Below are 17,649 nucleotides of genomic sequence, written 5' to 3'. Positions count from 1 at the left end.
GAGCTTCTACCCAGAGGGGTTGAAATTCAGGTTCGTTGTAGGATGTTTGAGGGTTCAAGCCAAGATTGGTAGGAGGAGGTTAGCTATGCTTTGGGAGATCTGTCCATTGAAGCCATGACGTGGCCAAATTTTGTGACCTGGTTTCATGTGAAGTTTTCACTGACTGTTGAGGTGCAATAGTTAGCCAGGAAGTTTCTTAACATGAGGCAGACAAGTGAGACTGTAGCAGAGACCACCACTAAGTTCAAAGATAGGGCATTGTTGGTACCCTAGTATACAGCTGATGAGGAGATTAGGAATACCCGATACCATGATATGATGCGATATAACATCAGGGAGTTTAGCGAGTGGTATCCGGTCGACTTGGTTCCCATTCCTTTACGCGAGAATAAGGTTACAGTAGGAATGGATTGGCTGAGCCCCATTGGGGTGGTGATTGATTATGAGTGCTAGATGGTACATGTTTGGACCCCAAGTGGGGGAGAGTTGGTGGTCCATAGAGAGGGCGCTCACCATGGGCCAGTCCTATGCTCAACCATTAGGGCCAGATGCTATCTTCATTAGGGTTATTCCCATTCATATATAATCATTCATGATTATGTAAAAAGGAAGAAACTTTTTGGTTATAAACTGTGAATTATTCATTCGAGGTCACTTTTACAAGTAATTTAAGATATTAAGCTCTCTCTCTCTCTCTCTCTCTCTCTCTCTCTTTATATATACATATATATATATATATATATACATATATATATATATATATATATATATATATATAACAAAGACTCCAAATCGTTATCTTCCTCAAAGCTTTCACCATGTCAAAGCCCATGTACAAGTTTGCCTTTAACGCTAACATCATCAAAGGTCCTCATGCTTCTGACTCTACCCTCAACATTTAATCCACCAATTGGGCGTTATCAGATGAAATCCATAAGCAATTTGCAAACTCAGGAATTGATGATTTTGTCAACTATGTCAAAAGTTGTCCACTTTGATACACATTTTGTCAATTTCATGATCCGTTATACTCTAAACAAATATGTGAGTTCTACTATACATGATTTGTTGATACAGTTGCTCGAACCATCACTGGAACCATTAGAGATGGTCAATATAGGGTTACCAATGATGTGGAATCCTTTCGAACTACTCTTCTTCTTCCTCGATTAAAAAGTTACTCTAAAACTCTCTCTGAAGAAAGTTGAAAATGTGTTCGTGAAAAGTTAAGGTATAACTTCCATCTTCCTTGCCTCACTCATGATCCATACAAGAACACTCTTGGTCAAGGTTTTAATGTAGGGTGGAAGTACTTAATAGGTGTAATTGGCAAATGTCTTGGGCACAAGATTAGGAGTTTGGATCATCTGAATCTCTTTGAGCAAAGGATTTTATACTCCATTGTTTACAATAAAAGAATGGACTTTGCTAAAAAAATTCTTGATCAAACGATTAACTACATTAATGGAAACAAGAAGCCATTAAATGTTCTTTATCCTCATTGGCTTGGTATGATCTTGTCTCGAAAAGGAGGCTACATTGAAATTCATGGAATTATTATTCCAATTCCTACCCTGTCCTAAAAAAAATTCGATGCTCCACCATCTCAGGGTGATTTGTCTATTACAACAATGATGAAAAAGTGGATTGAAAAACGTTATGTGATTGAATCCTCAGACTCGAAAGAGGATGATTATAATGATGATGTTGGTAATGAATAAGACAATGATGACGAGGATGATAATAATGATGATTCTAGATCCATTAGTTAGTAATAAAAGAGGGGTGGATGAGGAAGAAGACACTGATAAATATGAAGAAGAATCAACAACTAACATGGGAGAAGACTTCTCTCAGAAAAATGAACTCACCTCCAAGCTTGAACAAGCACATTCGTTTTTTAACTACTTCTTCATCCTCTTTCTATGATGATGACATTGTATCTCATGGATCAACCCCTCCTGTTGGATATACTAATGAGCCAATGATCCAAGATGAACTTTCTACAAAACTGTCCCCTTTTCCTCAACCTGACAGTTTTCCTTAAGATGATACAGTTCCCCCTATGCGAACACCCATTATTACTGCTGCTCTTCATCCGGGTGACCAGGAAGAATCCAGCTCCAACTTTCAAAATTCTATGCTTTTCCAACTCTCTTTAATTGTTCATATTACTCAGTCAATGGAGAGAAGGTCAACAAAAGTTGAAAAGGATATGGCCACAATGAAGCGATGTATGGCTTTAGGTTATGATGATGATATGGTTTTTGATGACACTCTGCTAAGGTCTCCAGGTGATCAACCTCCTCCACCTCAACCTCCATCAACAAATATTCCTCCATCATCTTATCCCCCTCTGAGCACTCCTCCTCCGCCTCCTCGTAACTCTCCTCCCCAATCTGATGTTGCCAAAAAAGGGGAGAATAATCAAGGGGATGCTTAGCCAATGTAAATGCAGGTAATGAGTGTACAAAATTAATCTCGGCCTAAGATGGTTAGAACGGTTGGAGTTGAAGCTGATCCTAAAAAGCATATTGTTGTTGCTGATATTCCAGATGTTGATTCTACAACTGATCTGCCCATTCCAGACACTGGTGACGAACCTGAAATTGATGACTATGAAGGGTTACTTGGTCTTGGTTTCGTGCAACATGTTTTTGTTCCTGTTTTCCACTTAAATATTGTCTATCTTGGTTCTTGTTTTGAGGGGGAGATTTTTTAATAGGTTCTTGCAGGAATTAATAGTAACACCATATCTTAATGGTGTGGCTGAGAGGTGCAATCGAACCTTGTTAGACATGGTTCGTTCCATGTTGAGTAGAGCTTCGTTACCAATCTCATTCTGGGGGTATGCCTTAGAGACTGCCTCCCATATCCTTAATCTAAAACCTACCAAGAAGGTTGCCAAAAAACCTCACGAGATGTGGACTGAGAAAGTTCCCAATTTAAACCCCATCAAGATTTGGAATTATGAGGCTTTCGTGAGACGTGAGAATCAGGACAAGATCGAACCTCTTAGTGAGCAGTGTATTTTCCTCGGCTACCCACATAATTCTTTTGGTTACCTCTACTACAGAACTAGTAAGAATGTGGTCTTTGTGGCAAGGATAGGGGTCTTGAGAGAGAGAGAGAGAGAGAGAGAGAGAGAGAAAGAGAGAGAGAGAGAGAGAGAGAGAGAGAGAGAGAGAGAGTTTATAAGCCAAGGAAACAGTGGGAGGCAAATTGACCTTAAAGAACTTCAAGAGTCAAGCAGTGAAGGAACCTTAAACCCTAGAAATCAACTTGAGGAGGAAACTCCTGTTGATGAGTCCGTACCTCTGAGGCGTTCCACAAGAGTTAGGAATCCACCTGAGCATTACTATGGTTTTCATATTACTACAGAAGATGATGCATTTATTAGTGACAGTACACTAATAAATTTGGATGAGCCCTTTAAGTAAGCCATGGCAGGCCTTGAGTTCGCCAAATGGATAGAGGCCATGGACAGCAAGATTCAGTCCATGTATGGCAATCAAGTTTGGAACTTGGTTGACAAGGTACCGGGTCATAAGACGGTCGGGTGCAAATGGATCTTCAAGAAGAAGACCGACATGTATGGGAATGTACATACTTATAAATCATGACTGGTTGCAAGGGCTTTACTCAAACTCCGAGAGTTGACTATGATGAGACCTTCTCACCAGTAGCAAAGATTAACTCTATTAGGGTTTTTCTAGCCATAGCTGCATTTCATGATTATGAAATATGGCAAATGGATGTCAAAACTGCTTTCAATAATGGAAAGTTGGCAGAGGATGTTTACATGAGTCAGCCAGAGGGTTTTGTCGATGTAAAGTACCCTAATAGAGTGTGTAAGCTTGAGAAATCCATCTATGGATTGAAACAAGCATCTCGCAGATGGAATCTTTGTTTCGCTGAGAAAGTCAAAGAGTTTGGTTTTTCGAGGAGCGAGGATGATGTTGGATAAGGTGTCTAAGTCCATAACTATCTCAGGTGTGTACTTGACCCGACCCGGCATGGTCCATTTGGGTTGCATGGCACCATGCAATTGGATAGACTAAATGAGAGAAATAACACTTGGAGATTATTAATATATTATAAGTTCTAATATATTAATAATATTATTTGATTAGTTGATCAAAGAATTAATTTGGAATTAATTAAGTGATCAAAGGATAACTAATTAAATATATGGGTTGATTATGTAAATCATCCATATCTTGTATAGTGGGCTAAGAGGCTCCATGGATTATCAAGTTGGGTTCTACCCATAGGATGCTCCATGGATGCTCCATGGGACTTACAAACCCATGGGTCATGGAAATGAAGAGTCATGACACATTAGGGTTTACATGGTGTAACCCTAGATGTGTCAACACTATATAAGAAGCATATTCTCCACCAAAATCGGTTACACTAAGAAACTAGAGGGCTTGGCCGATTTTGAGAAGTGTGTGTTATCTCAAGAGTCTTTCCAAGAGCATTTGGTGTTGTGTGAAGCATTTGAGGCATCACACTTGGGGTGCTAGGCTCACAAGGTTTCAAGGAACACAAGCAACAACAAGGTAAGTTATTCTATCTATGATTCAAGTTAAAATTGTTCCCCATGTATGCTAGATAGGAATATAACCTTGGAATTCAACTTTGCAAGATAATTAGACAAACATAGATCCAAGGTTATTAGGGTTGCATGTACACTTAGGAAGTGTTAGAATGCTCAAAACCCATCAGTGGTATCAGAGCCTAGGCTTGTTTGTTTGTTATTTGTGCTTAAAAGTTGAAGAAAGTCGAAAATTATGCTGTCTGACTGATGGACTCGGCGAGTCCATGGGGAGGACTCGTCGAGTTCATGTGTATCTTCAACCTACTCGGCGAGTAGGTTTATGCACTCGGCGAGTAGGGTCGACAAAGTGCAGAATTTCGACTTCAGTTGCTGGAAATGGTTTAGAAACATTACCCTAAAATGTTTTCGTACTTGAAAACTTGTTTTAGAAGGTGTAATGTCTTTTCTAACTCATTTACAACAACTAGTTATGAAAATTACAAAGATTAAATGTGATTTTGATTCTTGAAAGTGTTCATATTCATATTCTTGTTCTTATGATGTTTAGATGATCATAGGAATTATTTGTAACCTATGTGGTAGATTAATTCATGATCATAATGTGTTTTAATGGAGTCCATAACTTGTCCTTAAGTTATGAAAAACCAAAAGTCTCTTGGATTAAAAACCATTAAAAGAACACAAGAGTTAGGAAAAATGAAAAGTCCTCATTTTATTACTCTATTAAACTCATAAGTTACAAGAAATGAAAAGTTTTGAAAGTTTACAAAACTTGCCCTCAAGTTTTGGAACAAGTAAAGTTAAGTTAAAACTTTAGTTCCAACCCCTAGAATTTTAAAAGTTAAAATTCAACCCTTATACTTATATTATTATGATTTAATAATTATATATATATATATATATATATATATATATATATATATATATATATATATGTGTATAAGAACAAAGTCGTCTTACCGCTAGTACGCCTCATTCATGAAGCCGGTCTATAAGGTGGGTATAAGGTTGTTGCCTATAAAATGGTGACTTAATGGGTGTCCACTCTCACCCACCGCTTGCTTGATCGGTGGAGGGTCGTTAGCCGAATGGGTAAGACAAGGACTTATTAATTCTCATTCAAAGTATGATGAATATTATAAAGTAACTAAATGTTTTATTAAATTCCCAATCTTAGTTACTTTAGGAAAAATGTGAATAAGGTGCTATTCCATGAAATTACACTTTACACTTTGATTAAGTCGTTGGTGGAGCGTGTGTGGTTAACCGGCACACTAACTTGGACTTAACAAGGTAGGTAAAGGGTGACTTAGGGTTTATTATAGTATCGATGGAGCGTGTGTGGTTTACCGGCACATCGATTGAGTGATAAACTTTAAGGGTACCAAGTGATTTGCATGGTTACTTCACACCTCGTTTTGTGATCCTCGGTATCCCAGTCACAAAACTTGGAGGGCACACTCGAGATTGAAACATGCCTTTGAAAAGTTCATTGAATCTCAAAGAATCTAGGAATTTCTAAGAACCATTCAAAAACCTAATGCTAAAATATTTCGTTTTTCGTGGTGGAAATTGGTGAATCGTCATTCACCTACCTTTCAAATATGATATAGCTTAGATTACGGCATGCCTCTTCTAAGTTATATTATATTGTGATTGGATCCTAGCCTTAATATTACATTTGGGTGTTTTATTAAGGACTCTCTTATATCTAAACTAATCTTGTTCTCTTTTCTTCAGATGTCTTTCAACAATGCTTCTGGCTCTAATCCTAATGGCTCCTTTACCCTTATGAACTTGTGTGGGAAAGTCACCTTTGATGGATCCAACTTCAATGAGTGGATCAGAAACATCAGGATGATTACCCGCTACGAGGACAAAGAATATGTCCTTGACAAGGAGCTTAAGGAGATTGATGAGTCCACTGCAACTCCTCAGGAGATCGCTGAATTTCGGGCACATGAAAGGGATGCTACGAAAGTGGCTTGCATCATGATGGCCACGATGACAGCGGAACTCCAAAAGTCTTATGAGGATTTCTACCCTTATGAAATGCACCAAGATTTGATGGAAAGATACCATCAAAGTGCACGATAAGAGAGGTATGAAATCATCTGCTCCATGATAACAACCATGATGAAGGACGGGGAATCTGTCACGAGCCACATGCAGAAAATGCAAAAGGTATGTGGATCGTTTGCTGAAGCTTAATGTGAACTTCCCGGAGGATCTTGCAATAGAAATTATTTTGCATTCCTTACCATCGTGTTATGATCAATTCCGCATGACATATCACATGAACAAGGAAGAAGTCACCCTCAGCAAACTTTAGGGACTTCTCAAGACCGCAGAATCAGGTCTTAAGGGGAAGTCGGTTGCTATCACTCCTACTCAAAACTCTACTCCGGTTTTGGCAATCGGGAAAAGTCGAGGGAGGAAGAGAAAGAGCTCTTCTAAGGGTACCAAGGTTTGGACCCTTGATGGCTCTTCTTCAAGTGGAACCAAGAAAGGTTTCATTACTCCTTCTTCTGACCCAAAAGAGGCTGAATGCTTCTATTGCCATGAAAAATCTCATTGGAAGCGGAACTGCCCAAAATACCAGCAAGATGTGAAGGATGGGAAAGTTAAACCCAACCATGCAGGTATTTACACTATCATTTCTAATAACTCACCCCATTCTAATTCTTGGGTCCTTGATACCAAGTGTGGTATTCATATTTGTTGTGACTTGCAGGGACTAAGAAGAAGTGAGGATGTGGAGCAAGGAAGGATAAACTTGATCATGGGGAATAGGAAAGCTATACCTGTTACCAAGATTGGAGTTTATACTTTATCGCTAAGTAGTGGGTTTAGTTTAGATTTGAATAAATGTTGTTACTCGCCAGGAATGGCAAGAAATATTATTTCCTTTCATGCTTTGTACAAACAAGGGTTTACCTTTTCATTTAATAATGAAGTTGGTTCTTTTGATGCTTTCTTTAATAATGTTCTTTATTTTAAAGCATTACCTTGTGATGGTGTGTATGAAGCTGTATCTGTTGTAGATAACTTAGGAAATAATGTTTTGTGTATTGATTCTACTAATAATAACTTGGATAAAGCATCATTATGGCATTGTCGTCTTGGACATATAAGCAAGAAACGCATAAGCCAACTCCAAAAGGATGGAGTCTTGGAGTCGTTTGACCTAAAGTCAGATGATAGTTGCGAATCATGCTTACTTGGAAAAATGACAAAGTCACCCTTCACAGGTTCATGTGAGAGGGGTGAAGGTTTGTTGGACCTTATACACACGGATGTGTGTGGACCATTCAAACATGCCACAAGGGATGCTAATCGTTATTATTTGACTTTTACTGACGATTATAGTAGATATGGATATGTCTTCTTGATCAAGCATAAGTCAAAGACTTTCGAGAGGTTTAAGGAATTTAAACAGGAAGTCGAGAATCAATTGGGCAGGAACATTAAGATGCTTCGATCCGATCGTGGTGGTGAGTATCTTAGTTCAGAGTTCCTCGACTATCTAAGGGAATGTGGGATAGTCTCACAATTGACACCTCCCAGGACACCACAGTTGAATGGTGTGGCTGAGAGGCGCAATCGAACCTTATTAGATATGGTTCGTTCCATGATGAGTCGAGCTACGCTACCAATCTCATTCTGGGGGTATGCCTTAGAGACTGCCGCCCATATTCTTAATCTAGTCCCTACAAAGAAAGTTGCCAAAACTCCTCACGAGATGTGGACTGGTAAAGTACCTAAACTAGACCACATCAAGATTTGGGGTTGCGAGGCTTTCGTGAGACACGAGACTCATGATAAGCTCGAACCTCGAAGCGAGAGGTGTATTTTCATTGGTTACCCACAGCGATCCTTTGGTTACCTCTTCTACAGACCTAGTGACAATGTGGTCTTTGTAGCAAGAAGATGAGTCTTTCGAGAAAGAGAGTTGATAAGCCAAGGAGACAGTTGGAGGCAAATTGATCTTGAAGAAATTCAAGAATCAAACGGTGAAGGAACTTCAAACTCTAGCCCTCAACTTGAGGAGGAAACTCCTGTTGAGCCAATTGACAAATCTGTACCTCTGAGACGTTCCACGAGAGTTAGGAGTGCACCTGAGCATTACTATGGATTCCATATTACTGCAGAAGGTGAGACACTTATTAGTGATGGGACACTAGTAAGTCAAGATGACCCTAACAACTATGAGGAAGCCATGGCAGGCCCCGAGTCTGCTAAATGGAAAGAGGCTATGGATAGCGAGATACAATCCATGTATGACAATCAAGTTTGGAACTTGGTTGAAAATGTACCAGGTCGTAAGACAGTAGGGTGCAAATGGGTCTTCAAGAAGAAGACCGACATCGATGGTAACGTACACACTTATAAGGCTAGACTGGTTGCAAAGGGCTTCTCTCAAATTCCTGGAGTGGGTTATGATGAGACCTTTTCTCCGGTAGCCAAGATTAAGTCTATTCGGGTTCTGTTAGCCATAGCTGCATTTCATGATTATGAAATATGGCAGATGGATGTCAAAACCGCTTTCCTTAATGGAAAGTTGGCTGAAGATGTTTACATGAGTCAGCCAGAGGGTTTTGTCAGCAACGAGTACCCTAATAGAGTGTGTAAGCTTGAGAAATCCATTTATGGATTGAAGCAAGCACCTCGCAGATGGAATCTTTGCTTTGATGAAAAGGTCAAGGAATTTGGCTTTTCTAGGAGTGAAGATGAATCTTGTGTGTATGTCAAGGCTAGTGGGAGTATAGTTAGCTTTTTGGTATTGTATGTGGATGACATACTACTCATAGGAAACCACATTCCAACCCTGCAGGAAGTTAAGTCCTGGCTTGGGAAGTGTTTCGCTATGAAGGACCTTGGTGAAGCTGCCTATATTTTAGGGATAAGGATCTTGAGAGATCGGAGTAAAAGACTAATTGGACTTAGTCAGAGTACCTACTTGGATAAGGTGCTGAAGAGATTCAGCATGCAGGATTCCAAGAAAGGAGAGTTACCCATCCAGAGTAACACCAGATTGAGTAAGACACAAAGCCCTAGCACTGAGGCTGAGATAGCAGAAATGAGTCGAACACCTTACGCTTCGGCTGTAGGATCGATCATGTATGCTATGACGTGTACTCGACCCGATGTAGCTTTTGCCTTGAGCATGGTTAGCAGGTATCAGGCGAACCCTGGCAAGGTACACTGGACTGCGGTAAAGAATATTCTCAAGTACCTACGGAGGACTAAGGACTGGGTTCTTACCCTCGGTGGGAGTGATGACTTGAGAGTTGTAGGGTATAGTGATGCTAGCTTCCAGACTGATAGGGATAATTTCCGCTCTCAGTCGGGCTGGGTCTTTACCCTAAACGGAGGAGCAATTTCTTGGAAGAGTTCCAAGCAAGAGACAGTGGCAGATTCTACTTGTGAATCAGAGTATATTGCAGCTAGCGAGGCAGCAAAGGAGGCGATATGGCTGAAGAACTTCATTGGAGACTTTGGAGTTGTACCAGCTATTAAAGAGCCAATGGAAATTTTCTGTGATAGTGAAAGTGTTGTTGCCTTAGCCAAGGAACCAAGGGATCATGGGAGATCCAGACACATCGACAGAAAATACCATTTCATTAGACATCGGATCGAAGAAGGACACCTCGTGGCAAAGAGGGTATCATCAGATGAGAATCCGGCAGATCCCCTCACAAAGGGACTGACTCGGGTTAAGCATCTTCAGCATGCTCGGAGCATAGGGCCGAAGGATGATACTAGATTTAGTAGTTAGATAACCCAGAAATTTGTAAAGTGTAATTGACATTAGATGATGAATAAAAGGAGTTTTATTTATGAGTAAAGTGTTGCTATCTCTTGTCGATCGTTTACTATATTTCTTTTGCATGTTTTGACTTCCAAAATAATTTTGTTTGGTATAACATATTATTCAAACCTCCACAGTCGGTCATATGTTGGAAGTAGATATGAATCAAGACTGTCATGTTTGGTTGTAGAGGTCTTGGACAAGGCTACAACAATCATGAGTGCTCATAAGTTCTGAGCATTGGACTCAACCCACGCTCACTGGAATCACTTCATGGAATTCTATCTCGAGTGATCGTGAGACGGTAATATCATATAAGTCTTCAAACCTAGAGATATGATTTGTTACTTACAAGTTGGTTATGCATTGACTGTACGAAACCGCATTGGTAACTCGATGTTATAAAACGTACTTTTGTGTGTAATTCAATGAGTGGTAGGACAAACATATGAGTCGAAGTTTATCTGTTCCTTCTTGGATTAGAAGCTGATATCTGGGCCCCTCGATGATTTTGTTTTGACCCATGTATCGGGCCCGGTCAGAACTAAGTTGATGTGTTCAATTAAGTTCTATGTCAAACAAATCGGAAATCAGGAAACAAATGTTGGACAATAAGCAAGACAATGTTCCATGTATTTGTCCGGCTGATATCTAGAACGGAGGATTATATGATCACTTATCTTAAATGGCGTACCATCATCTTCTCAGTTCCGAGAGACCTTGAAAGAGCTACGATTGCCGGTCGGTTCCTGAAGTACTAGAGATATAGTTATTAGACTTATCCAAGTGGGAGACTGTTGGATAAGGTGTCTAAGTCCATAACTATCTCAGGTGTGTACTTGACCCGACCCGGCATGGTCCATTTGGGTTGCATGGAACCATGCAATTGGATAGACTAAATGAGAGAAATAACACTTGGAGATTATTAATATATTATAAATTCTAATATATTAATAATATTATTTGATTAGTTGATCAAAGAATTAATTTGGAATTAATTAAGTGATCAAAGGATAACTAATTAAATATATGGGTTGATTATGTAAATCATCCATATCTTGTATAGTGGGCTAAGAGGCTCCATGGATTATCAAGTTGGGTTCTACCCATAGGATGCTCCATGGATGCTCCATGGGACTTACAAACCCATGGGTCATGGAAATGAAGAGTCATGACACATTAGGGTTTACATGGTGTAACCCTAGATGTGTCAACACTATATAAGAAGCATATTCTCCACCAAAATCGGTTACACTAAGAAACTAGAGGGCTTGGCCGATTTTGAGAAGTGTGTGTTATCTCAAGAGTCTTTCCAAGAGCATTTGGTGTTGTGTGAAGCATTTGAGGCATCACACTTGGGGTGCTAGGCTCACAAGGTTTCAAGGAACACAAGCAACAACAAGGTAAGTTATTCTATCTATGATTCAAGTTAAAATTGTTCCCCATGTATGCTAGATAGGAATATAACCTTGGAATTCAACTTTGCAAGATAATTAGACAAACATAGATCCAAGGTTATTAGGGTTGCATGTACACTTAGGAAGTGTTAGAATGCTCAAAACCCATCAGATGAGTCATGCGTATATGTTAAGGCTAGTGGGAGTATAGTTAGCTTTTTGGTATTGTATGTGGATGACATACTACTCGTAGGAAATGACACCCCAACCTTGCAGGAGGTTAAATCCTGGCTTAGGAAGTGTTTCGCATGAAGGATCTTGGAGAAGCTGCCTATATCCTACGGATAAGGATATTGAGAGACAGGAGTAAGAGACAAATTGGACTTAGTCAAAGTACCTACTTAGATAAGGTGTTGAAAAGGTTCAGCATGCAGGATTCCAAGAAATGTGACTTACCAATCCAGAGTAACGCCAAATTGAGTAAGACTTAGAGCCCGATTACAGAGGCTGAGATAGTTGAGATGAGTCAAGTATTGTATGCTTCCGCTATAGGCTCTACTATGTATCGTATGAATTTTACTCGCCCTGATGTGGCCTTTTCTTTGAGCATGGTCAGCAGATATCAAGGGAATTCGGGCAACGCTCATTGGACTGCGGTGAAGAACATTGTCAAGTACCTACGGAGGACTAGGGACTGGTTCCTTACCCTTGGTGGGAGTGATGACTTGAGAGTAGTGGGGTATAGTGATGCTAGCTTCCAGACTGATAGGGATAATTTCCGCTCTCAGTCGGGCTTGGTCTTTACCCTAAATCGAGGAGCAAGTACTTGGAAAAGTTCCAAGCAGGAGACAGTAGCTGATTCAACTTGTGAATCAGAGTACATAGCAGAAAGTGAGGTAGCAAAGGAGGCAATACGGCTAAAGAACTTCATTGGATACCTTGGAGTTGTACCAGCTATTAAGGAGCCTATGGAGATTTTCTGTGATAATGAGAGTGCAGTTGCCTTAGCTAAGGAACCAAGGGATCATGGTAGATCCAGGCACATCGATGGAAAATACCACTTCATTATACATCAGATACAAGAAGGACTCCTCATGGAAAAGAGGGTATCATCGGATGAGAACCCAATAGATCCCCTCACGAAGGGATTGTGTTGAGTTAAGCATTTGCAGCATGCGAGGCGCATTGGGCTGAAGGATGATATTAGTTTTATAGATTAGATAGCTATTTTTGAAACTTGGAAAATGTAATTGACATTTGATGATTAAATAAAAGTTGATGTTTATTTATAAGTAAAGTGTTGCTATCTTATGTCAATTGTTTACTATTGTTTCAATTTTGCATGTTTTGACTTCCAGAATAATTACTTTATTCAAACTCTCCAAAGTCAGTCATATGTTCGAAGTAGGTATGAATCATGACTATCATGAAATGGGCTTGTAGATGTCTAAGGTGTTAGACATAGAAAAAGTTGCCACAACATTCATGAGTGCTCATAAGTTCTGAGTATTCGATTAAACCCACGCTCACTTGTATCACTTCATGGAATTTATCTTGAGTGATCGTGAGACGGTAATATCATAATATAAGTCTTCAAACCTAGAGATATGAGTTGTTAATTATGAGTTGGTTGTGCATTTAATAAATGTGTTTACTCGTCTGAAATGGTGAGGAATATTATTTCCTTTCATAGTTTGTACAAAAAAGGGTTTACCTTTTCTTTTGATAATGAAATTGGTAGTATTAATGCTTTCTTTAATAATGTTCTTTATTTTAAAGCATTACCTTGTGATGGTGTGTATGAAACTGTTTCGGTTGTAGATAACCTAGGAAATAATGTATTGTTTATTTATTCTTCTACTAGCTTGGATAAAGCATCATTGTGGCATTGTCGTCTTCGACATGTAAACAAGAAAAGCATAGGCCAACTCCAAAAGGATGGAGTCTTGGATTCATTTGACCAAAAGTCAGATGATAGTTGTGAATCTTGTTTGCTTGGAAAAATGACAAAATCACCCTTCACAGGTTCATGTGAAAGGGGTGAGGGTTTGTTGGACCTTATACATACCGATGTATGTGGACCCTTCAAAACTGCTACAAGGGATGCTAATCGCTACTACCTGACTTTTACTGATGATTATAGTAGATATGGGTATGTCTACTTAATCAAGCATAAGTCAGAAACTTTTGACAGGTTTAAAGAGTTTAAACAGGAAGTATAAAATCAATTGGGAAGGAACATTAAGATACTTCATTCGAGAGAGCTGGTGAGTATCTTAGCACAGAGTTCCTCGACTATCTTAAGGAGTGTGGGATTGTCTCATAATTGACACCGCCCAGGACACCACAGCTGAATGGTGTGGCTGAGAGGCGTAATCGGACCTTGTTCACCATGATTCGCTCTATGATGAGTCGAACTTCGCTACCAATCTCTTTTTGGGGGTATGCCTTAGAGATTGCCGCCCATATCCTTAATCTGGTCCCTACAAAGAACGTTGCCAAAACACCTCATGAGATGTGGACTGGGAAAGTTCCCAACTTAGACCACATCAAGATTTGGGGTTGCAAGGCTTTTGTGAGATGCGAGACTCACGATAAGCTCGAACCTCGAAGTGAGAGGTGTATTTTCATCGGCTACCCACAGAAATCATTTGGTTACCTCTTTTATAGACCCAGTGAGAATGTGGTCTTTATGGCAAGGAGAGGAGTCTTTCGTGAACGAGAGTTCATGAGCCAAGGAAACATTGGGAGGAAAATTGACCTTGAAGAACTTCAAGAGTCAAGTGGTGAAGGAACCTCAAATCATAGCAATCAACCTAAGGAGGAAACTCCTGTTGATCCGATTGACGAGTCTGTACCTCTGAGGCGTTCCACAAGAGTTAGGAATGCACCTAAGCATTACTTTAGTTTCCATATTACTGCGGAAGGTGACACACTTATCAGTGATAGTACACTGGTAAATCTGGATGGGCCTAACAGCTACATAGAAGCTATGGCAGGCCCTAAGGCTACTAAATGGAAAGAGGCTATGGACAGCGAGATACAGTCTATGTATGACAATCAAGTTTGGAACTTGGTTGACAATGTACTAGGTTGTAAGACAGTTGGGTGCAAGTGGATCTTCAAAAAGAAGACCGGCATGGATGGTAATGTACACACTTATAAGGCGTGACTGGTTGCAAAGGGTTTTTCTCAAACTCCGGGATTTGATTATGATGAGACCTTTTCACCAGTAGCAAAGATTAAATCTATTAGGGTTATGTTAGCCATTGCTACCTTTCATGACTATGAAATATGGAAAATGGATGTCAAAACCGCTTTCCTTAATCGGAAACTAGCTGAGGATGTTTACATGAGTCAGCCAGAGGGTTTTGTCAGTACAGAGCACCCGAATAGAGTGTGTAAGCTTGAGAAATCCTTCTATGGATTGAAACAAGCACCTCGCAGATGGAATCTTTGTTTTGATGAGAAAGTCAAAGAGTTTGAGTTTTCAAAAAGTGAAGATGAGTCTTGTGTTTATGTCACAGCTAGTGGGAGTATAGTTAGCTTCTTGGTGTTGTATGTGGATGACATACTACTTATAGGAAACGACATCCCCACTTTGCAGGAAGTGAAGTCCTGGCTTGGGAAGTGTTTTGCTATGAAGGATCTTGGAGAGGCTGCCTATATTCTAGGGATAAGGATACTAAGAGACGGGAGTAAAAGACTAATTGGACTTAGTCAGAGTACCTACTTGGATAAGGTGTTAAAAAGGTTCAACTTGCAGAATTCCAAGAAAGGAGAATTACCGATCCAAAGCAATGTCAAACTAAGCAAGACTCAGGGGCCGAGTACAGAGGCTGAGATAGCTGAGCTGAGTCGATTTCCATATGCTTATGCTATTGGCTCGATCATGTATTCTATGACTTGTACCCGCCCTGATGTGGCCTTTTCTTTGAGCATGGTCATCAGATATCAGGGAAACCCTGGCAAGGCTCATTGGATTGTGGTAAAGAATATTCTCAAGTACCTACGAAGGACTAAGGATTGCATTCTTACCCTTGGTGGGAGTGATGACTTGAGAGTAGTAGGGTATAGTGATGCTAGTTTCCATACTGATAGGGACAACTTCCGCTCTCAGTCGGGCTGGGTCTTTATCCTAAATGGAGGGGGTAATCACTTGGAAGAGTTCCAAGCAGGAGACGGTAGCTGATTCGACTTGTGAATCAGAGTACATAGCAGCAAGTGAAGCGATAAAGGAGGCGATATGGCTGAAGAACTTCATCGGAGACCTTGGAGTTGTACCGGCTATCAAGGAGCCTATGGAGATTTTCTGTGATAGCAATAGTGTAGTTACCTTAGCCAAGGAACCGAGAGATCATGGCAGATCCAGACACATTGATAGAAAATATCACTTCATAAGACACAAGATAGAAGAAGGACTCCTCGTGGCAAAGAGGGTATCATCAGAAGAGAATCCTGCAGATCCCATTACGAAAGGACTAACGAGGGTTAGGCACTTACAGCATGTGAGACGCATAGGGCTGAAGGATGATATTAGTTTTACAGATTAGATAGCTATTTCTGGAACTTGTAAAATGTAATCGACATTTGATGATGAATAAAAGGTGTGTTTACTTATGAGTAAGGTGTTACTGTCTTTTGTCAATTATTTACTATTGTTTCAGCTTTGCATGTTTTGACTTCCAGAATAAATTACTTTATTCAAACTTCCACAGTCGGTCATACGTCAGAAGTAGGTATGAATTAAGACTGTCATGAATTGGGCTTGTAGATGACTAAAGGTGTTTAGCCATAGCAATGGTCGTTACAACATTCATGAGTGCTCATAAGTTCTGTGTACTGGAATAAACCCACGCTCACTGGCATCACTTCATGGAATTTATCTAGATTAATCATGAGAATGTAATATCATATAAGTCTTCAAACCTAGAGATATGACTTGTTGCCTATGAGTTGGTTATACATTGATTAAACGTAAACGCATTGGTAACTCGATGTTATAAAACGTGACTTTGTGTATAATTCAACAAGTAGTAGAACAAGCATATGAGTCAAAGTTTATCTGTTCTTTCTTGGATTAGAAGCGATATCTGGGCCCCTCGATGATTTTGTGTTGACCCATGTACCGGGCCCGGTCATAACTAAGTTGATGTGTTCAATTAAGTTCTATGTCAAACAAATCGGGAAATCGAGAAACAAACTGCTAGACAATAAGTAAGACATTCTTCCATGTATTTGTCCGGCTGATATCTAGAACAGAGGATTATATGATTACTTATCTAAAATGGCGTTTCATAGTTCAACAAAGTTTTGAGAGCTACGATTGTCGGTTGGTTCCTGAAGTATATAGGCAAATATAGTTATTAGACTTATCCAAGTGGGAGACTGTTGGATAAGGTGTCTAAGTCCATAACTTTATTTGGTATATACTTGACCCGACCCGACATGGTCCATTTGGGTTGCACTTCACCCGAACTATTTATGGTTAAACCTATGAGAATTGTATGCTTATGATTTGTTAATATATTATAAGTTATAATATATTAATATGAAATCATATTATTTAATTAGTATTGATCATAAATTAATTTAGAACTAATTTGGTGATCAAAAAGGCGACTAATTAAATATAGGCTCTTGTATTTACATAAGTGTGGGCTAATACTCATTTGGAATAGGCTTGGCATGCATGTGAGTCCATGGAGCTTTTAACCCATGGATCCTTGGAAAGGAAGAGTCATGGATATTAGGGTTTACATGGATGTAACCCAAATCCTCCACACTATATAAAGAAGCTTATGATGCTTGAAATGGCACTAGTTATGTGTGAAAAAGGTAGTGGCCGATTTCTATAAGCTACATACACTCTCATA

The sequence above is a fragment of the Lactuca sativa genome, chromosome 4, assembly GCF_002870075.4.
Source record: "Lactuca sativa cultivar Salinas chromosome 4, Lsat_Salinas_v11, whole genome shotgun sequence".
Lineage (NCBI taxonomy): Eukaryota > Viridiplantae > Streptophyta > Magnoliopsida > Asterales > Asteraceae > Lactuca > Lactuca sativa.
Note: the sequence above shows the minus strand (reverse complement) of the source record.